This window comes from Chelonia mydas, chromosome 3 (genome assembly GCF_015237465.2).
Source record: "Chelonia mydas isolate rCheMyd1 chromosome 3, rCheMyd1.pri.v2, whole genome shotgun sequence".
Taxonomy (NCBI): domain Eukaryota; kingdom Metazoa; phylum Chordata; order Testudines; family Cheloniidae; genus Chelonia; species Chelonia mydas.
The window spans coordinates 64,649,350-64,675,295 of NC_057851.1; positions in this window are offsets into that span (position 1 = coordinate 64,649,350).

The following is a 25,946-nucleotide window of genomic DNA, read 5'->3' on the forward strand; positions in this document are numbered from 1 at the left end:
TCCACTCCTGACTGTTTCTAACCAGTCCCATTTCTCAGCCCATCTCTCTCACATCTCTTCCTGGATGTCTCTCTGACAACCTAAATTTAACATCGGCCAAACAATGCCTGATTTTTCCTCCTAGGCCTTTCCCAATGCCCCCAATATCTTCCATTGTTAAAAGTATTACAGTACAACAGTCATCCAAGCCTGGTGAAGTATACAGGAAAAAGCAAATTCATGATGAACTCAAAGCAGCCAACTGGGCATTATAGTCCATAACAAAATAGTTCTCTTGATGTTTGGCCCCTGACTGGGACAGGATAGGACAAGGTTCTGGCTTCACACAAAGCTAGCCCTTAGCCTAGTAGAAGCAGCCAGTCCTTTTTATCTGGCCTGCTGGATTCTGATTGGCCTCTGCCTGCCCCCAGCCCTTCTAGGCACTGGAGGACCAACTCTCACTGTTCTGCCTAGCTGATTATAGGAGGCCTTTCTAGGCAACCTCTGGAGATCCAAACTTGCTATTCTTCCCTTCCAGCAGGACACCTTTTTATGACGGGGTGCACCAAGAGGGCAGAGCCTCTGGCAGGGGCAGCAAACGCGTGGATACACCCCATCACACAATAGTACACTGAAGATTAGCATGCTGATCTTCAAGGAGACAGAGATGATGATGAGCCTGGACCTTTATGAGACAGTTAAAAAGAAAACCCCTGCCCAAAAAAGCTTGAAGTATAAAATGCTAATTGTTAATATCTCATTACCAATCCCCTGGGTCACCCAGCCCCCCTTAGTTGTCATACACTATTTTTCCACCTACATGCAGCCTTTTCCCTGTACATTTAACAAGGAGTGAAGCAAACTACTGCCAGAATCACTGGGTTCATTTTGACACTAGATGTTAAGAGAACAAGTATTTTTAGTAATTCTATTTCCTGCTTTTACAGACCATTCCATTTTATCTGTATTTAGTTTCCATTATCAGAAAACAAACAGTACTACAGTATTGACGGGAAATACAATCTTCCAGTACAAGCGGAGAGATTGCTTGTGTGCTTTATGTAGTCTGTTTAATCACTTCAAACGTCAATATCAGAGATGCTGTTTTAGTTCACATTTTACACATTAAGTGATCCGTGGGAAGAATTATCTTAAATTGCTCTATTGCTTTAGTGGACATGGTAGATATAGGGATATATTTTATTAGACTAGCCAATAATTTGCAAGCATGTATTACATAAGAATTCAGCTGAAAACAATATTCCCTTTGTAATTACTATCTGTTCTACTCCTGAGGCTGACTAATTTTTAAAAAAAATTTAGTTGGTTAAATGCTAGTTTATCAGCTGGAAAGTTATTCTTTAAGGTGCCTATGTGTTACCCTAAAGATGAACATGTGACACTGACAACATCTACTTGTTTTTCCACAGGAACTTTTTCACTTCTTTATAAATTACATGATTGTCCAACGTGCTAAAAATATTAATTCCCCTTCTCCCTACAATCTAATACTGCACTTGCAAAACTCATCTCAAGATGAATTAAGAATGAGGTGTCTAATCATAGCAACAAGATCTTGTGAATAAATCAGTAAGATTTAACAGAATTTAACCTGGGTTCTAGCCCAACTATGTAATTCAATAGGGACCACTACTTGATCTGATCCAATGCTCATTGATGTGAACAGAAAGAATCCCATTGACTTCAGTGAGCATTATCAAGACTTGGAAGCATAGTTTCCTCCCAATTATGACATCTCTCATCTTATATTTTTCATGGGCAAGATCTTCAGATGATATAGCTGCATTGAATCAGTTGATTTACACCTGCGGAGGATCTTGCCCAGTAGTGACTGGAGTTTTAGTTTATATATTCATCTTCTTAAACATTTCTACAACTATTACTCTGAGTAAAAATATAACTACCATCTCATTGAAAATATGTACTGGATGACAATATGAACCCTTATTTTTATGATCTAAAGAAAATATTTCTTTCACATCGTCCCCTCTTAATCACTAATCACGCTACTCTCAGATTCTTTTGGTATCTTCTTCCTCCTTGATTTTCAAACACTCCTAACTTTTAGGAGGAATAAATCATTATTAATTATTTGTATTACAGTAGCATTTAGGAGCTGTATTGAAGGCCCAAAGCCCCATTGTGCTAAGCTATCACATGCTAGCTAACCCCTACCTTCTTCCTATTGTAGCTACAGGGTAACACCATGCATCTTCATTTCAGGCAGTGGAGTTGCAGGTTAGGATCCTGTTTCTGAACCCAAACTGTACTGTTGTGTTGCTGTGCATGTCCCAAAATATCATGTAGTTTTCTGAAAAATGACACTATTTCAGTGGTAGTTAAGTGATAGCCGCATACTGTATGTGATTTGTAAACTGCTTTGTGATCCTTTAGAACGAAAGGTATAATAAATCATTAACACTAACAGTGGAACACCATGACCCCATACCTCTTAAAAGCTCACTCCGGTATTTCTGTAGACGGAAACTACAGCTCCTCTTGTGCTGCCTTCTAAGATCTTGGATATCTGACACGTTAACCCTGACTGGTCTCACTTCTTCTCCCAAGATCAGATTCTAGTCAATGAATATGACTGCAGTGAGAGAGATGAGAAACTCTTAAATTCAAACCTAGTTTTGAATCTTTTATTTTTTTTCCATGTGTGCATTTTGATTTTCCCACCACCACAAAAACCAACCAATAAAATAGGGCAGGTAATTGTAACACATTTTGTCCCACTCCAGTCACCGGCATCATGCTGTAGAGAAAACATACAGAACAGCTACTTCACGTTTTGGAGAGTAATTTGTCATGCAGGAAGTTACTTCAATTAGGCACAAGCTCCCATGTTCTTGGGGTACTCAAATCTTTTCAAGTACTGTATTTTAGGACTATAAATGGACATTTTAGATGAGTAAAAAAAAAAAGAAAAGAAGAAGACGACGACGACTGTCCTTTCAACTACACTTTATAAACCACATTCCTTTCCTCAGTTCAGAAATAAAAATCTACCTTGGGGAGAAGGAGGGGGGAGTTCCTTTGTAAACCATTGTTTTATACTTAGATGACAGTTTAAGTCGGAATGCTGCAACTGCCAGTGATCAGTTTTTAAAAGAGCACAAAGAAATTCATCCAAGACATCACAGGGTACAAGTCTGGCAATTTACAGAGGTGACCTTTCCATGAGTCTAACAAGAAGTTATTGTTTCCTTCCAAGATTATCCACAATAACTTGCTCAGAGCAATAAAATGTTCCAGACAACTGACTCTCTTTTGTGATACAACCAGAAATAATCTCACTCACTTATAACAGAAGCAATCTGAGAAGCTACTGGGGTGCATGGATAAGCCCAAACAGGCTTATTTTTCTGCTATATAACAAATCAGCCTCACACACACACTGAGAATTTTTCCCATTAGCTTCAAGTTTACTGGTCTCTATTATGGCTTTCCTTTTACTTATGTACATTGTAATGCTATCCATCATTTTGTTATTCACACACATATTTGAGGGATAAAAAAGTAGCAATAACTCTTGTATTTTGAGTTACAAATACAGGAAGTATGCTTTTTGTTGCAGATGTCAGAATTTCTTTTTGTGACTAGCCATTTAATCTGAAGTAGCCAGGGGGAAAAAAATCTTTCATCTAAATATGGATTTGGCTGCAGACATTTAGCTAGGATTGCAAAAGTGGTTCCCAGGCATGGATAACTTTATCTGGTGCTTATATACAAGTCACAGGTAACAATCCTTCGATTATACCACGGCCATTGTCCTACTCTCTGGTAAAGAATGGTGTATCTGTACCCGCTGTATTTTCAATAACGATCAATAAAAGATTGTGTTCTGTCCTATAATTTAAAAGAATAGCACATTTCCCCCTTTCCTCCTCTTCAAAACACCTTGTAAACAACTAGCCAAGTACGTCAGTGTAGTGTGGCCTGACCCCATGACTGACTATCCATAGCTAAGGTGATGGCAAGTTTTCCATTATTTTGTCATTTAAAAAGAAAATATAGGTGTAATTAATTTTTTGAAAAATATTAACTCCTCCTTCCCTCGTGCCCCCACGGATCTGAATTCTCCTGCTTGTTTTCTTCAGGATCTCACACCCGATAAAGCATATCTTCCCATCATCCTTAGGTATCTATAAGCCCCCCATTCCTGTAGTATCTGAGCACCTCACGATCTTTAATGCATTCATCCTTACAACACACCTGTGAGGTAGGGAAGAACTTGATAGAGGGGGAAGTGAGGCACAGAAGGACTAAGGTCACACAGGAAGTATGGGGTGGAGCAGGGAATTGAACTCAGGTGAGCACTTGATCCCCTGGGGCAGCTGTCTACTTTCTATTGTAAGCATCCACCCTCAGAGTCATTAGCCTTTGCCCCAGGAATTTCCCAGCTTGGGCTTCACCAATTCAAGGAGAATTGCTGCCGGAGACCAGACATTGACGTATGAGCTCTGCAGCTAGCTGCCTCCTGTCTGCTGGCCCTGCTGCTCCTGTACTATAGTAAGTCAGACTAGGAAAGGGAGAATGGAGGAGCCAGTAGAGCAAGAGGAGGCTGCTGCCAGCTGTAGAGAAGAAGCAGTGGGCAATGATCCCTGGCTGAAGAAGCCTAGAGATGCGGGATTTTAATACAATGCTGTCTCTGCAGGGGTGGAGGCGTAGAGCTCCTCTTGGCAGTAGTATTTTCACAATGGATCTCCATGAGCTCCCACAGGGCTCTCCTGCCCATTACTGCATGGGAGAGTTCCTCACTTAACTCATTAGGCATGTAAAGACATGCCCCCAAATACCAATGGGGCAATAGTAAACCATCCCACTCCCATTGTAAAATGCCTCTGCTATATATGAGCTCTGACTGGGAGAGCTCATTGTCAGGTCTCCTCATTTCCTAAACCAAGACAACGAAACCTGCTTCACCGCCACCCCTCCCCGTGAGAGAAACATAACAGAATGGGAGACTTAGACCTTTTTTAAAAAAGGAAAGTATGTGAAATTCCCTGTTCCCACTGATTCTGTCTGGAAACAAGCCATTATCCTAATACAAACACCATCACCAGTTTGTTCAGACTAGAGGGTTTATTGACAATACATAAAAGTATGTTAAAGCTACTGAGAGTAAACACAGGCGGTACACAGTAAATCAAAACAAACAATGGCAGTGCCAGCAAATATTCCATATTCGGTCAATTACAAGGTTGCACTGCCAACAATTAAAGAAAGAATCAATAACACCCACTACAAATCATAACCATTAATCCCAGTGTGCAACTGCTGCGGCTTGGTAGTGTGATTTGCTAACAGGTTTCACATCAGTGACCGTGATTCTTGACAACAGCCATTGCCAAGTACTTATCGATCAGTCATCCAAAAAAAAAGAAAAAAAAAGGCGCGCACACAAGGGCAGATCCTCAACCCAGTGGCCAGCCTCAGTAGCTCTAGATTTTGGGGAAGGAGAAGGAAAGAATTCTCACCACTGGCAACTGAGAGGCAACAGAGCCACTCCACAGTTATTACAGCCCAAAGTGCAATCCACCCCATATCCCTGTGGGGCACCCCTCCACATAGACTCTGTCCTATCCAGAGGGTATATAGCAGTAGATCCTTCAAGCTCTTTCCTTGCCACCAAGGTTTGTAGTAAAGCTGTGACACAGAAGAGCTGATAAGACACCAGTCTTTATTTCCAGGCTTCAGTCACATGATACAGGTCACAGTTATAAAAGATTAGTTCACTTGGCATATGGCAGGGGACAGTATCAACTGTTGCTAGTGGCTACATCTTCCCTTCCCCCCCCCCCCCCACTTTTTTCAAAATCAAATGCAAATAAAACAATGTAATAATTGCAATTGACCTTGATACTGACCAAGAACAACAAACCCAAAATAGAGACAGTTAAAGCACACAAATGAAGACATCTAGGCTGGCAGTCAGAGTAGGCCCCCTGAACTCCCTAGAGAGATTATTAATGTATACAAGTGCCTAGCATCTCCAACTGAGATTGGGACCCCATTGTGCTGGGCACTGTTCAAACACACACACACACACACCCCCACACACCCACACACAGGAGACACCCCTGCCCCAAATCTAGGTAGACAAGACAGAGAAAGGAAGTATTTACACCCATTTTACAGATGGGAAACTGAGACAGAGATTAAATGACTTGCCCAACATCATACATGGAATGTGTGGCAGAGGTCAGCAGTTAACCCAAACATCCTGCACCCCAGTGCAGTGCCTTAACCCCAAGGACAGCCTGTCTCTCATAGGAGAGAATTATTTGGCCCCTTACTGGATATCTGTCAATAACTGCTCTCTCGGAACCTCGAGAACTTTCTGATAACATGTCCTCTTGTTCTCAAAATAATTGCTTCTGCAGTGGCTTGCTCAACCACTGGGAAGGTGTCTCTTCTCTCAACATAAGGAGACGTTCTGTGTTTTTTTCAGAAGATCCAGAATACTGCTGAGCCACCGTCCTCCTTCATTGTGTTTAGATGTCTTCTGTGCTTTATGTAGGAATTACACCTGTGCATAGCTACACCATATGATTTGGATGTGGCAAATATATCTGCTAGCTTAACAGGTTGCCAGACACTTTGTCAAACAATCACTCCCACTGAAAAGTGGAAGAGAATATTTATATTTCAAGCATTCTTGTCACAGTAACTACATGAGAGTTTAGCTCAAAAAACTTTAGACGTTGAAAGCCATTTTCTGTTTGAAATCTAACAATTTAGCTCTACGAGATATTAAAAAAAATCACTTGAAGAAATTTAATGATTTTTTTTAAAAAAGCACCTCTAAAGTGAACCTACTATTTCACACTTCCAACAGCCTTCTAAAAATATGCATCCACTTTTGTGCATAACTAAGGGTTTCTTCACTCACAAAAGAAGTAGATTTGCAACCATCCATTTTGCTCACACAAAATGTAAGATTTGGGAATAGATCCAAAGCTCACTGAAGTCAAAGGGAAGACGCTTCACTGACTTTGACAGGCTTTAGATCAGGTCGTTGGTCCATAAATGCATAATAAACACCTACCGCCTGTATACGGATTTTCATCAGTAGATCACAAAGTGATTATGAAGGAGGGCTCTGTCATTACCCCCATTTTACAATGGAGAAACTGAGGCACAGGAAGGTGAAGTGACTTGCACCCACCAGGCCAGTGATTAATCAGGACTAGAACACAGCTCTCCTAAGTCTCAATCCAGTGCCCTGTATACCAGGTCAGACTGCCTCCCTTTTTTGCACCAGCAAAATAATTTAGGTATGTTTTTGGAGGTCCATTGAAACTATGACATTCTAGATTGTGGTTCACCAACATTTTCAGTATGCAGTCCTTTTCAGAAGCAAGATCCTGTTATGGTTGCATTTCCCTCCCAATCCCGCAGAAGTCTCCAATTGTTCTGGTGGTTTGTCACAGACCACTGTTTGAGAACCACTAAGAGCAATAAAGAGCAATTCCTTGTGTGATAAAGTTCCTCCTCTACCTTGGTGGGTCTTGTGCTTATTGGCGGATTTGCTAGCCTTGGAGCTTCACGGCAGCCCTCAGTTTGGCCGTTTTCGTGAACCCACAGTCCAGGTCAACTCCTCCCATGTCTGACCAGGAGTTGGGAGGTTTGGGAGGAACCTGGGCCTGCCCTCTACTCCGGGTTCCAGCCCATGGCCCTGTGGATTGCAGCTGTCTAGAGTGCCTCCTGGAACAGCTGTGCGACAGCTACAACTCCCTGGGCTACTTCCCCATGGCCTCCTCCCAACATCTTCTTTATCCTCACCATAGGACCTTCCTCCTGGTGTCTGATAATGCTTGTACTCCTCAGTCCTCCAACAGTATGCGTTCTCACTCTCAGCTCCTAGCACCTCTTGCTCCCAGCTCCTTACACGCGCACCACAAACTGAAGTGAGCTCCTTTTTAAACCCAGGTGCCCTGATTAGCCTGCCTTAATTGATTCTAGTAGCTTCTTGATTGGCTGAAGGTGTTCTAATCAGCCTGTCTCTCTTTATTGTCTCCAGAAGGTTCCTGATTGTTCTGGAACCTTCCCTGTTACCTTACCCAGGGGAAAGGGACCTACTTAACCTGGGGCTAATATATCTGCCTTCTATTACTCTCCTGTAGCCATCCGGCCCGACCCTGTCACACTTGGCTTGATAGGTTAACACATACAAAATCACAGCTAATTAAACTAAAAACCATAGCAAGACTGAGCCCTTGCCTAGAACAGTGCAAAACATTAGCCTGGAAGCAGAACACACCCCTACTCTGCATAGACTTGCATTTTACTGTTTGCAAACTTTAGATGTTTTCTTGGAAATTTTATACTTTCAAGAAGTAATCAGAACCTCCATGGCATCCTCAAATCAGTATTTGTGAGGCTGCTTTGTTATTCCTGAGAGGACAGGGGAAACCAAACAAACCACAACAATGACTGATAACAGATCCATGTGCTGTACACATATAGACATCACAATCTTTTAAACCGGACACATGCACTATCACAGATAGAACCAGCATTATCAGTTCCAGAATCACAAGTTCCTGACCTATGAGCGGAAGGGAAACCTCCACAAGTAGCTGCACTATTAAGACTTGTATCCTCTATGGGCCAATAACTAACGAGACAGTTTCCCCTGAGCAGGGCTGTCATTCCGTTCAGCATTAGACAGCAATGAAGATACACATACTTAGCCAGTGCATTACAAGTATCCATTGATGTGGCGTGGTTAACAAACAACAGTTCGTCAAACTAGTTTGGCTCATCCCGACTCCTAACAGGATTAAAATTTGCCTTTAGTTAACAATTAACAGATTTTTTTCCTCTCTTGCAGCTGACACTTTTTGTAACACTAGCCATAATTCTACTCAAAGAAATAGAGAACAGTCCTGTCAAGCAGCCTGCAGAATTTAAAAGAACAGCTGACATGGCCACATGCATGTCAGGGTAATGGGTTTCACGGGCTGTGTATAAATGCAGAAGATCCAGATATTCTTCCTCTACGCAGCCCATTGTTTGCTCCTTATGCACAGTGAGGGAAACCACAGCAAGCCGCAAGCTTTCTTTCCGTGTGTTAAACCTGAAAAGTTTATTTCGAATTCAGTAACAGTTTGAAAGCTTTTTAAACAAGCCAGAGTGGTTTTTAATTGCAGAGCAAGTGCCTATTCTCAATGTGCAGAGCCTGGTAAGAGAACTTGGAGAGCAGAAGCATTTTTATCTTAGCCAGCTGGAACAGAAGCTAGCTGACAAGTTATTTTTTATGAATGTGGATCAGATGATAAACATGCTTCATATATTGATTGTGGAAGCATAACATTTGCTGGAACACCACTAGAAATTGTAATACATCAGCCTATAAGGCAGACAGGCAAATTTTAAATTGTTCATTAAAGTCAATTGCAAAACAAGTCTGGATTTTTAATGACTTTTGGGGTCAAATTATGTAAAGCCATTGATGTCAACAGGGTTCCATCTGGGATGATCTTGGTCCATTTAGTCTTCATTTTGTACCTTAAATTTGCTAATTATTTAGCACTGCACATTTTACATTCATAGTTACTTGGTATTTTATTAATCACTCAGGGCACACATTGTTTTATAGCTTTTCAAGTGCATTGAAGCATGTAATCCTCCAAACCATTTTTTTTCTTAAAGATATCACAGCAGTCTCATGATGCTTTGTATCCATGTACACATTTCTTAAATAAGATGATTTATAGGCAAATCTCCTCAAGTAGACATTCCTGAAAGAACAAAGTCCACAGTTTTACAACCTTTGAGGATTCTAAAGCCCCTGCAAGCAGATTTCCCACTTATCTTTTTTGTTAATGCCTATCACCTTCTGCCCTATGTGACTCCATCTCTTTCCGTTAGGACAACAAATTTAATATTTCTCTTTGTGGAATTTTCAGCAGATTTCACCTGTGAGTTACAAATTCTTATATTTTTAAGGCCAGAAGGAAGAATTATAATAATCTTTAATCTTTATGATAAAGCTTGTACCTTCCACCAACAGAAGTTGGGCCAATAAAAGATATGACCTCACCTACCTTGTCTCTCTAATATTCTGGGACCACTTGCCTACAACAACACTGCAAACAATTATGATAATCTTGTCTGCATAACACAGGCCACAGAATTCAATTACCATTTGATGCCTTATGTGAAGTGAGATGGTGTCTCAGTCAAGTTCCAGTTGGTCCAGACCACATAATATCACAATTGAAACCTATGTTGGCAGCCTCAGAGCTATCAAGGACTGACTGGCATGGGGACAACAAAACTCTTGTATTGTTCACACCTCACAAATGTCTGGATGAGAAGGAATAGGACTATACGAGAGTCTGCAAGCAGTGTCTCTTCCAGAGTAATTTTGCTCAGTAACCCTAAAATAAGTGATGGGGATGTAATTATCACAGCATTTAAATATTTACGTCCAACAATACTGGGCTTATTTTAGTTCATTTTACCAACAATAAGGCTAATATAAGATATGGGATGCTAAGAAGATTATATTTTAAAAGCACTTTGGAAATATTTAACAATAATGTTTAGCACTTAAATTGTGATTTACACATATTAATTAATTAATTCTTGTATTGCCGTTGGGATGTACGTTGGTGGATATTGTTATCTCCACTTATACTGCTCAAACTCTGACAAATTACAATCCAAGAGTCAGTTTTCTAGTTAGGTGTTTTAAACAAAGTATTTGAAAAACATTCCAAGAGTAAACAGCTTATATTGTGGTGTGTGGGAAAAATTTCATCTAGAAACTATTCTCTTTCCACCTAGCACTTGCCACAACCTTTCCCTCCGTCACACACAAATATTCAGTGACTCATTTCTTCAGAATACTAATGTGCAGACCAGTAAACTGAAAGACAGAGTGGCTCCCTGTGGGAATAAAGAAAGGTGAGAATAAACATTAATACAAAGGGAATGAGCCACCTATCATGCAGTGAATGTATCAGCCCACTAGGAAGAATGATTGTAACTAAAACTAAGATTATGGGACACCTATTATTAAGTGAAGGACTTGACCACCTTGAGGACAGAATATGCCTGTGACTAAACAAATAACAGTTCAGCTGTGGTGTGACTGCCTTTTCTTCCCATGGGGGCAGGGATAGCTCAGTGGTTTGAGCATTAGCCTGCTAAAACCAGGGTTGTGAGTTCAATCCTTGAGGCAGCCATTTAGGGATCTGGAGCAAAAATTGGGGATTGGCTCTGCTTTGAGCAGAGGATTGGACTAGATGACCTCCTGAAGTCCCTTCCAACCCTGATATTCTATGATACACTACACATGGACAGTATTAACTTGTATTTTTTTTTATTAATGGCAGCGATCTAATGTCTTTAAAAAGCGGGGAAGTTATGTTCTTTAATGCAGCATACAAAAGGAAGCCATTGTCCATAGTAGGTAGAAAGGCATTGTAAACATGTAGTTGAAACTCCTTGAGCTTGTGATGCAAGTACAAGACCTTGCATCCACATGAAACTGCTGTCCAAAGTGTTTTACAAACGTTAGGCCAGACTGTGGCCTGGCTTGCACAGCTGAATAAGGGAGTATGGAGTCGTAAGGCTACCTGCAATTCAGACAGCAACTTGGCAAGGGTAGTCTCTTGTCATGGTTCTCATGGTAGTAGGGTGACCAGATGTCCCGATTTTATAGGGACAGTCCCGATATTTGGGGCTTTTTCTTATATAGGCTCCTATTAATCCCCACCTCCTGTCCCGATTTTTCACACTTGCTATGTGGTCACCCTACATGGTACCCAGCACTGAGAGTCACCTTGCCACTCCCTCATCCAGCCCCACTTCCTGTGTGATGGGGACTTGCTTGTGCTTAACTGGCTGTCGACTCCCTGACATCACCAGCCTGCTAGCCACCCAAACAACCTCCTCTGGGCTATGCCAGCCATTTCTTTGTCTTGCAGGTTAATGATCAGTGTACCCAGCCCCGAGCCCCTTTGAAACATTCCCTTGTAAGGGCTAGTCCCTTATCCACTGAACACTCATAGAAATACCAGGTCTGCTGTCACCAAGGGAACAGTGTGCACAGCAGCTTGTATGAGTCAACTCAGGGTCAGCACTTTGCTTAATATCACAGCATTAAGATATATTTATAGTGAAAACAAGAAGTTTATTATAAAAAAAATCAAGATTCAATAGATAGTGAAGACAAAAGGGTTATATATAAAACAATCATACAATGCTTTCTAGAGACTAAACTTACCTATTAGGTTAACCTCCTGTTTAATTAATTTTTATCTCACCCAAAGCATTTTGCAGCATCTTCAATGACGGCTGGTTGTGATCTCATTTTCATGAGTGAAAACGCCCTGCCCATTTGCTTCCTAGGTGCAGGATGCTGGGGTGTCTTTGTTCCCCAATATAGTCCAGCAAGATACAGTTCAAAGTATATCTCCAGATAAAGTTCTCTTCCCCACCACTCCACTGTCTCCTCTTCCCAGATGACTTCATATCTCTGTTGACTTTGTATGTAAATATGCTTCCATTGTGTTACAAATTAAGCATTATAAACTATGCCAACAGAGAGACAGGTCAATAAATATCTTTTGTCTGACAGGAAATCTGTTTCTCTACCTCTCCTATGATACAGAACCTAAGAACATCTTTTCAGTACAGATCTATACCTCCTTACGTGGTATCTGGACATACATTTCACAACAACAATGACCAGTGTGACCTTGCCTTTCATTTAAGACCTCACATGACATTCCTTGGTGAGCCAAACTATATATGCCAGAATCAAGATAATCTTGTAACCCCCTTGCTCGTTGGCATTCAGGGGTTACACATTATATAAAGATCTAAGGGTGCAGGTCTATAACCTGTGGCTGTGGGCACCCTGGATTGCTGACACACTCTCATTGCTACCAAGGGAGATAGGTAAAGTAGCATCTCGTCAATCCTACAAGGTCAGGTCCCACAGGAAGTCCTATTAGATCACCCAAGGCCTGGGGCAGCCTTATTGGATTATTCCCACTGCTTAAGCCAGGAAGTGACCCTGCTGGTTGTCTGAACAACTGTGCAGACCTGCTCCTATTGCCAGTCTCTGATCTTGCCAGTCTCCTGCAATCTGCATCCAACTCTGTTCCTGCTCTGCTCCTGATGGGCTCCTATATCGCCTCCACCCTCAATCCTTGCACCTGTTCTGTGCCTGATCCTTGTCGTCATCTGGTTCCTGTCCTTATGCCTCACTCCCCGGAGCAGTACAAGCCTCTTCTCAGTGGGATGGACTAGACAAAAAATTGGGGAACTGTGCCCCCCGTCGCCACAAGGTCCCACCGCTCCTCATTTCCCCACCCGCACTCCTCCTCAGGTAAGTGTTGTCCCTGCCTCCTCCTCTCCCTCCCCTGAGGTCCTGCCCCCTGACCAGGTTGGAGGAGGGAAGCCAGTGCCAGGCAGTGTAGGGCAGCCGCTGCACAGGCTGGTGCCATGTTGTGGGCAGCCGCAGCACTCCCCATCTCCTTCTCCTGCTGGTGCCCGGGGCTGCAGCTGCTCCTCAGCTCCTCACAGCCAGTAACAGCCACCAGGGTGGGCGAACCCAGCTCTGGGGCCAGCAAAACCCTCAGGGAGCAGTGACTGTGGGGGGCGGAATCCCGGAGCCCAGGCCAGAGAGCAAGTCAGTCCGGGCCACTATGGAGAACACCACCTGCCCTGGGCAGTGCACCCTGGCAGGTGGGGACACAGGCTGGGGGCTGCTTTTGGGCCCCTTGGCCCCCAGACCTCCACCCGGGATTACTCCTGCACTGCTGCTGCAAAGGCACTGCTTTCAGAGCTGGGCACCTGGCCAGAAGCCGCTGCTCTCTCTTCGCTCTGCCTTCAGAGTTGAGCAGGTAGAGAGCAGCAGCTGCTAAACGGTGGCTATGCTGAGGCTAAGGCAAATTTTGGGGTGGCAATAACCCCCACAACTCCCTCCTCTCCCCCCGCAGTGACACCCCTGCTCACTTCTGACCATCAACTACCATTCCTGGCTCCAACTCTAGCCTGACTCTTGGCATCTGACCCTGTCTCCGATCCTCAGTTTTGATTCCTGGTTCTGACTCTGGCTCTACCCCTGGCTCTGGTATTTGGCAATTGACTCGGTTTCTGACCTGGACGCCCGCTCCACCCCATGAACCTGACTCCTGCTGTGACCACTAGGCCAGACTGTTAGGGGGCTTATTCCTTCACCCACTCACTTCCCTGGTCCTTCTCGCATGAACAGAGAGCAACAATACCCGAAGTCCAAAGGTGCAAACAATTCGATGTTTATTGGGGTGAACTTCCAGCAAGCATGATTCCTGTTTCCTTCCTTAGTGTCCTCCTTCCCAGCTCTGACACCACAGAGCCTTACACCTGTGTCCCTGTTCCCATTCCTGCCCTTAGCAAAACAGGATTCCAGTTTCCCCACTCCCATTCCCTGTTCCCATCTCCCCCTTTAGCAAAACATGATTCCAATTTCCTTACCCCCATTCCCTGTTCCCATCTCCCCCTTTTAGCAAAACATGGTTCCAATTTCCTTACTCCCATTCCCTGTTCACATTTCCCCCACACACACCCACCCCCTCCCACCCACGCCCACTCACTTCCTCATTGACTACAGATTATATAGTAAAACTTGAGTTCTGCTTAGCTATACCTTAACCAATCATTTTCCTGAAATTTAACTAACCAATCCTAACATATTGTAACATGATTATGTAACCAATTATATCCCACCACCTTAATTAGTTTACACCCAGCAAAATTAATTATACAGCAGACAGGAACAATCACAGAACCAGACAGAGATTATACAGACAAACAATAACAAAGTGGGAACTATAATGACAAAACAATACAGAAGTGAGGATTTCACATCCCAGTATTGATAAGTGAGTTCGTGCCAGACAGGATGCTGTTTCCTTTTACATTTTCTAGGCACTTCCCTTTCTCTGGAGGTGATAGGCATTATCAGGACAGGATTGTATTCCTAACAGCCCAATAGCACCTTCTTTCAATGTGACTAGTTTGGAATGTGAGGATGTGACTGTTCACTTCCTAGCTTATGGCTGCCTCTGCTGCTTAGCCAAAGGCCTTAGCCTAAGCACAGGGCCTCAGACTGTCACAGTAAGAAAAGGCCCTTACAGCGGCAGACAGTGATTTTGATTCTCTTTTGTACCTCTATAACTAGCCAAGTGATAAGAATACACCAAAATTCTTAGAGTATAGGCCTTTACAGACAGGCCTGAATATCTATATCCTAACACAGACTACCTACATCCCGGTTCCTAACAAGCTGCTCAGACTGTTTGGGCCCCCTTCTTGCAGTGCTGGAATGGAGGACATGGGCCTGCCCCTACCCAGTGCTTGCCCTTAACACTAGCACCACAAGAACAAGTTAACCAAGTCCAGACCAAGAATCTAGTATTGCAGACGCATGTGACTCAGCTGGAAGCAGAGGTGTGGCACCTCCACAAACAACTTGCTCTCTCCCAGGGAGAAGTGGCTGTGCACCAAGCTCACGAAAGACCTTCCTCCTCCAAGCTAGTTCCTGCAGTCCCCCTACTCAAGGGCATAGGCAGCAAATAAACTGGAAGTTTAGGGGATTTTTGAATGAGTGCCATTTGCTCTTATTACAGAGTCCTCGCACATACCCCACAAGACCAGCAGAAGGTGGTACTGGTGGTGAGCCTACTTTCAAGAGAAGTGTTGGACTGGGCTTCACTGCTCTTGGAGCAGGGCAGCCCCATTTTGACCAACTGGGACTTTTTCTTACAAGACTTCTGTGCTCTCGTCAATGACCCACAGAGTCTGTAGCACTGCAGTGGTGCTGCGGAAGCTTTGGCAAGGGCAGGGATCTGCCACCCCATATGCTGCTCACTTTTGACCACTGGCAGCAGAGGCAAAATGGAATGAGGCAGCTCAATGACACCAGTTCTGGTGGGGCCTCAGCGAAGAGATGAAAGACAAGCTAGTCTGAGTCAAGACCCTCTCCTGATTGGCTACTTTCATTGACTGGGCATGAATGCCCGACTGCAAGAGAGAAAGGAGGAGAAGAAGAGCGCAGATCCACCCCAACACCAACACGTCAACTGGGTCCAGCAAATTCATAAGATCCAGAGGCATCTGCAGGAGGATAAAGAAGCCTACAAACAGCTCACAAACTGTCAACACCAAAAGTGTTTGGTGCATGCCATGGGCCAGGAAGTCTGACTCACAGCAAGACACCTCAGGACAAGCTGGCCTTCCCAGAAGTTATACCATCAGTTCCTTGGTCCACTCCAAAGGAGCAAATAGGTCAGCCCACATTTAAGCTGCAACTTCCTCAGTCCCTCCACATCCACCCAGTATTTTATGCCTCACTCCTCAAGCTCTACCCTGAGAATCCCTTTCAAGTTCAGTCTCAACAACCCCTCCCCCAGTCAAGTTTCAGGGCATAAGGAATATATAGTGCATGAATATTCTATATATATATATATATATATAGGGCTTGTGTGTATATATATGAAAATATAGTGGATCAGTAACAGGTTAAAAGATAGAAGCAAAGGTCAGGAATAAACAGTTTTCACAATAGTGATAGGAAAATAATGCCCTCCACCCCCGCTCAAGGATCTGTACTGGAACCTGTGCTGTTCAACATATTCATAAGTGATCTGGAAAAGGGGGTGAAGAGTGAGGTGTCTAAATTTGCAGACAATATAAAATTACTCAAGATAGTTAAGTCCAAAGCTGACTGCAAAGAGTTGCAAAGGGATCTCACAAAACTGGGTAACTGGGCAGATGAAATTCAATGTAGATATGTGCAAAGTAATGCACAGTGGAAAACATAATCCCCAACTTTACATACAAAATGTTTGGGTCTAAATTAGCTGTTACTACTCCAAGGAAGATCTTGGAGTCATTATAGATAATTTTCTGAAAACATCTGCTCAATGTGCATGGCAATCAAAAAAAAAACTAACAATATTAGGAACCATTAGAAAAGGGACAGACAACAAGACAGCAAATATCAAATGGCAACGTATAAATCTATGATATGCCCAAACCTTGAGTACTGTGTACTGTTCTGGCCACCCCATCTCAAAAAAGATACATTAAAACTGGACATAGTACAGAGAAGGGCAACAAAAATGATTAGGGAACGGTTTCCCTATGAAAGAGATTAAAAAAGACTAGGACTGTTGAGCTTAGAAAAGAGACGACTAAAGGGGGAGATGACACAGGTCTATAAAATCATGGATGGTGTGGAGAGCAAGTGTTATTTACCTCTTCACATAATACAAGAGCCAGGGGTCACCAGATTAAATTAATATGCAACATGTTTAACTAACAAATGGAAGTACTTCTTCACCCAATGCATAGTCAACCTGTGGAACTCATTGCCAGGGGATGTTGTGAAAGCCAAAAGTATAACGGAGTAAAAAAAAAAAAAGAGAGAATTAGATAAGTTCATGGAGAATAGGTTCATCAATGGCTATTAGCTAAGATGGTAAGGGAAGCAACCCCATACTCTGGGTGTCCCTGAACCCTCTGACTGCCAGCATCTGGAACTGGACAACAGGGGGCGGATCATTCGATAATTTCCCTGTTGTGTTCATTCCCTCTGAAGCATCTGGCACTGGCCACTGCCAGAAAACTGGATATTAAGCTAAATGGACCATTGTTCTGAGCCAGTATGGGCCATTCTTATGCAATCCTCAATTCCTGCCTGTGGTGAGGTTGTCTCCAGTACCTCATGGACTGGGAAGGTTATGATCCCAAGGAACAATCCTGGGATCCTGTGACTCATGTCCATGCCCCACAAGCTAGTGAAAATGTTTCACCAGGATGATCCAGAGAAGCCAGGCCCAGCACTGCCCCAGAGGGGAGCACACCTGAGGGTGCATGGGTGTGGGTCTAGAACCCAGATCTGTGGGCACCCTGGATCTCTGACATACCTGACTTGACCCAAGGGAGATGAGCAAAGTAGCATCTTGCCAATTGTGGAAGGTCAGTCCCCACAGGAAGTCTTATCAGAGCACCCAAGGCCTGCAGTCATCTGATTGGCACAGCCTTAAAACTTAAGCCCGGAGTGCCATCTGAGCAACTGTGCAGACTCCCTACTGCTGCAGCAGACCCTGCTCTTGCCTGCCTCCTGCAACATGCATCAAATCTGGTGCCTGACCTGCTCCTGGCTCTTGCTTCACTCCTGCCCTCACTCCCAGCTCCCACCTTGGTCCTGCTCTGTGCCTGATCCTTGCCTCTGCTCTGGTTCCTGCTCTTGTGCCTCATTCCTGACTATCGGCTACCCTGCCTGACTCTGACCCCAGCCCTGACTTTTGATTCGGACTCTGGCTCAATCCTTGGCTGTGGCATTTGTCATCTAGCCTGGGCTCAGGGTCTGATCCTCAGCTTTGATTTCTGGTTCTGACTCTGGCTCTACCCCTTGCTCCGGTATTTGGCAGCTGACCGTGGTTCTGACCCCCCCCTCCATTGCCTAATCCACCCCCTCGACCAGACTCCTCCTCTGACCATTTGGCAAGACTGACTACATGCAGTTCGTACCACATTAGCATACTCAGCTCATCAGTTCTTTGGGGCAGGGAATGTTTGTCTTGTCTGCGCAACACTTAGCATAGTTGGGCCTCGATCTCAGGTTGGGGCCTCTAGGGCACTACTGTAATGCTGCTAACAAAATAGAATTAAAAAGACATTGAGATTTTATGGATTATCTTGAATATTCTGTTTATTTCAAATGCCATGTTCATGTGTCTGTGGGTGCTTTATCCAAACTCTAAAATAATTACAGTACTTCAGCTGGAAGACAGACAAATACAGACACATGGTTCCCCAAGGACAGTTAGGATTTCTTTACATTACTGAGCTCTGTAATGAGCTGGCATTGTAAATATCAAGAACTCCACATGCGGTGATCATAACTTTGCTTTTAGGAGTCTCTCTGCAGAGAAAAGCTCCCAGGTGAATGCTCAAGCTGTCAATCTAAGGTACACATTGAAAGCCTCAGCAATCTGGCCTTCTCTAAGAACATCTGCTTTTTCTGTGCTAATATTTATCAGACACACACAATGCAATTCACATTTCCAAAACTGAGACTAGTGAACTGGAACTGAGACATCTCTGTTCAGTATGTTGTCTCTGAAATCCTAACAGTCATACGGAGGCTAAATCAAGCTGCTATATTCAATAGCATCTCTCTCAGGGCTGGTCTGCACAGCAAAATTAACTTGAGTTATAACTCAAGTGTTGCCTCTAGTCCAACATCCACAAACAAAAATCTCTAGCTTGAGTGTGGTGGCACTTTAAACTCAAGCTAGCTGGCCTGTCAGGTGGGAGAGGCTAAAGCTTGAGTGCGAATGACGCACAAACTACTGCATGCTATGTGGACGTAGCTAGACTCCACTTGAATGATGATAGTCCCCACAGTGCCTTCCCAATATTTCCCCAGGGACTTTGTTCTTAATACCTACCCACTTCCTGTTCCAGGCTGGATGTTCCCTCCAGACAGTATAAATAAACCTGTTCACTGTTCAGACCCCTCTAACACTTGCATCGCTCTCCTGCTGTACTTGTACACATCAGATGGCATCCGGGAGACCGTGCAGCTAGCTGGACTGAGATGGACACCAGAGTTCTTGTGAAACTTGGGGTGAGGGCAGCAAGAGCTATGATTTCAGGTCCAGGACCAGAAATCATAAGTCTCGTAAGGCTTATCTCCATGGAGGTAGCTAAGGAAGGGACCAACTGAACTGGACCTCAGTCCCAGGAGAAGGTAAGTGATCATCTGTGAAAAGTTTGGTTTAAGTGACTTGACTAGCATCACATAGGCACTCTGTAGCAGCAGGGATAGAATCTAATTCTCCAGGGCAGCATTCAGCTGCCTTAATCATGAGACTGTCATTTCTCTTCCTGCTGTCTTCTGCTTTATTTAGTACACACCTTCAAACTTCTGTAACAAACCAGGCAGGAGTTCTATGGACAACAGTCCCATTCACTACACAACCCTATTTCATAAGAACAGCCATATTGCGTCAGACCAAAGGCCCATCTAGCCCAGTATCCTGTCTTCCAACAGTGGGTAATGCCAGGTGTCCCAGAGGGAATGAACAGAACAGGTAATCATCAAGTGATCTATCCTCTGTCGCTCATTGCCAGCTTCTAGCAAATAGAGGCTAAGGACACCATCCCTGCCCATCCTGACTAATAGCCATTGATGGACCTATCCTCCATGAACTTATCTAGTTCTTTTTAGAATGCTTTTATAGTCTTGGCCTTCACAACATCCTCTGGCAAGGAGTTCCACAGGTTGACTGTGCATTGTGTGAAAAAAATACTTCCTTTTGTTTGTTTTAAACCTGCTGCCTATTAATTTCATTTGGTGGCCCCTAGTTCTTGTGTTATGAGAAGGGGTAAATAACACTTCCTTATTTACTTTCTCCACACCAGTCATGATTTTATAGACCTCGATCATATCCCCCCTTCGTCGTCCTTTTTCCAAACTGAAAAGTGCCAATCTTATAAATCTCTCCTCATATGGAAGCTGTTCCATACCCCTAATCATTTTTGTTTCCCTCTTCTGAACCTTTTCCAATTCCAATATATCTTTTTTGAGATGGGGCAACCACATCTGCATGCAGTATTCAAGATGTGGGTGTACCATAGATTTATATAGAGGCAATATGGTATTTTCTGTCTTATTATCTATCCCTTTCTTAATGATTCCCAACATTCTGTTATCTTTTTTGACTGCCGCTGCAGATGAGTGGATGTTTTCAGAGAACTATCCACAAGGACTCCAAGATCTCTTTCTTGAGTGATAAATAATTTAGACTCCATCATTTTATATGTATAGTTAGGATTATGTTTTCCAATGTGCATTATTTTGAATTTTATCTCCAGAACAGGTCCATCCTGTACACTGAATGAGGCAGGGGGTCCTTTGCGAAAAAGTAGTACGTGATCATGTAATTAAAGACTGTATCATAATGCATATGCAAAAGGGGGGCCAAATTAAGGTTGCACAGCCATCTAAATACTTACTCTCCTGGTGTGAATTTCTTTCATCTTCATTTTGTGTTAAGCCCTTTAGATTATTTTTGGTAAATATACAAGGCAATGGGCCAATTTGATAAAGAGCAGTCTATTTGGAGGTGGCTTAGTATAGTATACCGTTACTAGAGCTGCTTGGGAATTTTCCACCAGAATGATTTTCCTACGAAAAATGCACTTAAACTAGATTTTCCACAGGAAAATTTCACATAAAAAAAGTTTCCCCTAGGGAAAACTGAAATGACTGCTGCCCGGCTGCCTGCCTGGAGACTCTCGTCAGTTTCTAGCCCCACAGCCAAAGAAGAATAGGTAGGGATGCTGAACACTCAGGTTCTCTGTCTCTTTGGCAGTCAGGCTGGAAGAGATGCAGAGAAGGGAAGAGCCAGGGTGTTCAGTTTCCAGTAGCCTTCCTGGAAGGCTCTTGTCAGTTTCACATTTTGCTGAAGATGGGCAGCCAGCAAATTCTATTTCAGTTCTCCCAAAATGGAATTTTTCTGGAAATCCCGATCCACGAAAAGAAAATTTCATTGGACTGTTTGTACTGATTCAGGATGAAATTTTATTTTAAAACATGAAATTTTTTACAGGAAGGGATTTCAATTTTCCAACCAGGTCTATTTGATACAAGCACCTTCTTCTTAAGCAGAGTACAGCATCTATCTAGCCAATTCCCATTTTCTACAGAACACAGGAATTGCTATTCCGGATCAGAGCAGCAGTCCACCTAATCTGACAGAGGCCAGGACAAGATGGTACAGAGTATGGTGTAAGTAACAGCAAAATGGGCAACTGTGGAATAATCTGCTCTTTCTTCCCAATCTTAGGTAGTTGTGGGTTGGTTCACATGCTGACATATGAGAGTTTATATGCCTCATACCTTTTAGTTCTGTTATGTAACTGTGGAAATGTTTATTATCCATATAAATGTCTAATCTTTTTTCCCCCCTTTATATCCCCTTTATAAAGCTCTTAGCCTCAACAATATTTTGTGGAGATGAGTTCCACAGGTTAATTAAATGATGTGTAAGTATTTCCTTTTATCGGTATTAAATTTGTTGCCTTTCAATTTCATTGAATGCCCCATAATGTACATAGTTCTTGTATTAGGAGACACAGTAAACAAGAATGCTTGTTTAACCCTCCCTAAATCATTCATTATCTATCATTCGATCTTCTCTCTCACAAATAAACAGTCCTAATCTTTTCAGTCTATCCTCATATGGAGGTTCTTTCTTTCTTTCATTTGATCATTTTTCATCACCTTCCTTTTAACCCCTTTTACGTCCTTTTGGAGATAGGGGATTGTGTTCATTTCTGATCACCCTGCACTATGCTGTATGTTCACTACTATGCAGTAGTCCATAATACATGCACTTTGAAGTATGTCCATTATCATCCAGTTCATGAAATAGCATTAACAACAACAACATCCATCCTCCGCCATCCCCTATATGGAAGTCAAGTGCAATGGCAGTAGCAACTAGTGGGAATTAAAGGCAGCCTCGAATTACCTGGTTTTCAAAGACCTACATTCAAATGTTTTGGGCCCCTACTTGGAGAAAGAAAGCAAAGAGAAATCTATTTCAGGACCTTTTCTCTATAGCAGTAGTGTACCCTTCACCCCTAACACTTTTGGGATTTGATTTTTTATTGTGCCTAATTAGCTTCTAAGACAATAATTAAATCAATATTAGGGCTGTACAAAACCCCTGGGTTTCAATTTAGCCAGCTGAGGAACAATAAATCAGTTTGATTCTAGTGGGTTCCCAGTCTTCACGTGGGCTTTTTGTGGAGTGTTGGGTTCATATGGTCAGAACATGTACAAACACCAGATGAACCTGGAGCAAACCCAAGTGAAAAAGTCACCACACTGTTTTCCCCACGTGTGGATCTCCTACATCCCAAAAGGGGTGTCATATGCACAACAGGCTCAAAGATTTTTCTCTCCCTTCCCTCCCATCCTGCCCCCAACAGTCCCCAAGCCTGCTCCTTTAAGTGAATTCTTCTGGGAGCTAATGACTTGACTCCAACTCCTGAATCTTCACAGAAAGGCCAGCTTATCTGCCCCCTCCACACCAAGACCCATATCCTTGTGAGGAGATGTGTGCTGTTTCTTTAAATCTGTCCTGGGAAGCCAGGCACATGGTCCTGGGAAACTTACAGTTCTAGGCAGAAGCTCTTCAGTGAAGCAGTCCAAAATCTAATTTATGTGGGTGAGACACTCAAGTTCTATGATGAAAGGGGCTATGTACAGATCTGGACAGTATACCTGCCAGCCACTCCTAGCAAAAACACTGTAGATTTAACTTTTGTTAAATTTGCATAAATTTAACTAGACTTTGTCTAGACTGGGGATTTGCCTGATTATAGCTATCAGGGTAGCAGTATCAGTGTAACACTTAGCGTAGGCAGGCAAAGAGGCCATTATCCCAGGTTTTCAGGGAAGAGTAAACACCAGTGCAAATAGCGGCATTGCCTGTCATGGGCTATGTAGACATCCTTTATGTAAGGGGACTGTTGCCCCATACTAACATTCAGTGGCGGTGTTTTAGTTGCTAGCTCCCAGTACTAAAAGGGGGAAGGGTCAATGGGAAATCAGGACCCTGAGACTGACAGTCCCCAGGAACAATGGGGAGAGGCCAATGCTCCAGGTCAGCCTGAATGACAGGGTGGGCAGGCTAATCAGGGAGTCAGGAGGCCAGGGAGGTCACGTCCTCCGTATGAGCTGGATTTGCCTGGGTCAGACAGAGTGGGGCCGAGCTAAGGAGAAAGCCGGGGCCCAAGCTAAGCTGGGGAGCAGAGCTGTGCCAGATCCAGAGGGACCAGAAAAGCAGCCCAGAGAGAGCAGACCCTGTCCTGGGAGCAGAGCTGCAGCCCCAAAGCCAGAGGCACAGCCCAGAGAGAGCAGACTTGTCCTGGGAGGAGCTGCAGCAACCAGAGCCAGAGGGGCCAGAAAAGCAGCCCAGGAAGCAGGTCAGTGCTGGGAGCAGAGTCACAGAAGCAGCCTGCAGAGCAGACCTGTCCTGGGGGCAGAGCTGCAGCAACCAGAGCCAGAGGAGCCAAAGAAGCAGCCCAGGGAGCTGGAGGCAGAGCAGCAGCAGCAGTGCAGAGACCGAGTGGTGCAGCTGGGGCTGGAGCAGTCTGGAGCTGGGTGCGGTGAGCAGCTGGGGAGAGCGAGGGGGACCCTGGGCAGCGGGCCCAGCAAAGGGAGATGCCTCAGCCAAGAGGCTCTGCAGACCAGGCTTGGATCGTAACCCCGACAGGGCGGGGGCGACACTGGGAAGAAGGGTCCTACCACTTAGAGCCTGAGAGCGTGTGGCCACCACCAGAGCAAGTGTCCAACCCACGGCATCCCTGCAGCACTGCCAGGGCCTGAGTAGAAGGCCTGGGACTTACAAAGAACAGACTGTGAACTTCGCGGACATTCCAAAGACACTGTTTGTGAAGTTCCCTGCCACAGAGTGGGTTGATGTGTTTCCTTTAACCTTTCCCATTTTTCCCTATTCTTTTTAAAATTAATTGTTGATTAAATAACCTGCATTTGCTTTAAATTGTATGTAATGGTCAGTGTGTAAGTGGGGGAATAGTCCCGCTCTTGTGGGGAACTTTCCTGGCTTCTGCACTACCCCGGTGAAGTGGGCTAGCGAAAGGATCTGAGTCCTCGCTCCCACTTCCTTTATCCAGTGGCCTCCCTGCCCTTGAGGACTCCCCTTCCACCCTCCTTCTGGCAGAGTCCTCGTAACCCCAACAAGGCTGGGCCCAGGATTCCTGGCAGGCTCGAGCCCCAACCCTGCTCTGGTCACCTAGGACAGGGGCTAGGGTGTCCCCACTCGTGGGTACTCTCTCTGCACTGGGCACTTCTCTGACCCACTGACCATTACATACAAGTTAAAGCAAATGCAAGTTATTTAATCAACAATTAATTTAAAAAAGAATAAGGAAAAATGGGTCAAGTGGGTCAGAGAAGTGCCCAGTGCAGAGAGAGTACCCTGGAGTGGGGACACCCTAGTCCCTGCCCTAGGTGAGCACAGCAGGGGTGGGGGTCGAGCCCCCCAGGAATCCTGGGCCCAGCCTTGTTGAGGTTACAAGGACTCTGCTAGGCAGGAGAGTGGAAGGGGAGTCCTCAAGGGCAGGGAGGCCACTGGGTAAAGGAAGTGGGAGTGAGGACTCGGATCCTTTCGCTAGCCCACTTCACTGGGGTAGTGCAGAAGCCAGGAAAGTTCCCCACAAAAGCGGGACTATTCCCCCGCTTACGCTTAGATGCCAGACGTGGTTCATGCACCAGGGAAATTACTAGTATTGTTGCTACCGTATTTAGGAGCCCAGTAGGTCATCCAGAGTCTCAAAAAGCTCGGGATGATATGGAAGCCCACGTGGATGGCATTTTGAGAGGCCTCTAGCTCCAGCTGGGTAAATAACAGATTTTTCACTTCATTGGCAATTTCAAAAATTCAAAGACAAATTTAGTTTCTGGACAAACCGAAAACTAACCTTTTCAAAACCTGTGGCGAAAGTTAAAGTTGAAAAAATTGTTTCAGGTCAAACTAAACAGTTTGCTCGCCCTGAAATGAAACATTTGATTTTGAGCATTTTAAAATGCATTTGAATTTTTTAAAATAAAATTAAAGGAAATTTTTCAATAAAATGTCATTTCAAACCAAACATTCAAAACATTTCATTTTGAAAATTTCAAAACAAAATGTTTTGATTTTTTCAGAATTTTTTTTCATATTTTAAAAATAAACAATTCGGTGAAACTGACACAAACCCATGAAATGTTTCTGTGTTGCTGCATCTGCAGTTTTCACCCAAAAAAATTTTGGTCAAAAAAATTTCTCCCTTATCTACTCCCAGCCTCACCACAGAAATTAGAAATCCTAACACATAAGCACACT